Genomic DNA, 257 nt, shown 5'->3' with positions numbered 1-257 from the left:
GGCTGACTGGTCGCGGCCGCGCTGCCGCCCCCTCCCGGGCGTGTACCGGGTGTGGCGGTGGGCACGCTGGACTGGCGGTTGTCGCTGGGGATGCTCGTCACGGTGTGCGGGTTGAGGGTTCGGGGGCTCCCCGCCTCTTGCGGCGGCGGTGGGGCGGTGGGGCCCTGTCCCCCGCGAGGGCCCTCCCGGGAGGTTGGCTGATGCAGGGAACCCGGCCGGCGGCTCGTCCGGGGCCACGCGGGACCGCCCGTGCGCCT

Source organism: Marmota flaviventris, chromosome 7 (genome assembly GCF_047511675.1).
Source record: "Marmota flaviventris isolate mMarFla1 chromosome 7, mMarFla1.hap1, whole genome shotgun sequence".
Taxonomy (NCBI): Eukaryota; Metazoa; Chordata; class Mammalia; order Rodentia; family Sciuridae; genus Marmota; species Marmota flaviventris.
Note: the sequence above shows the minus strand (reverse complement) of the source record.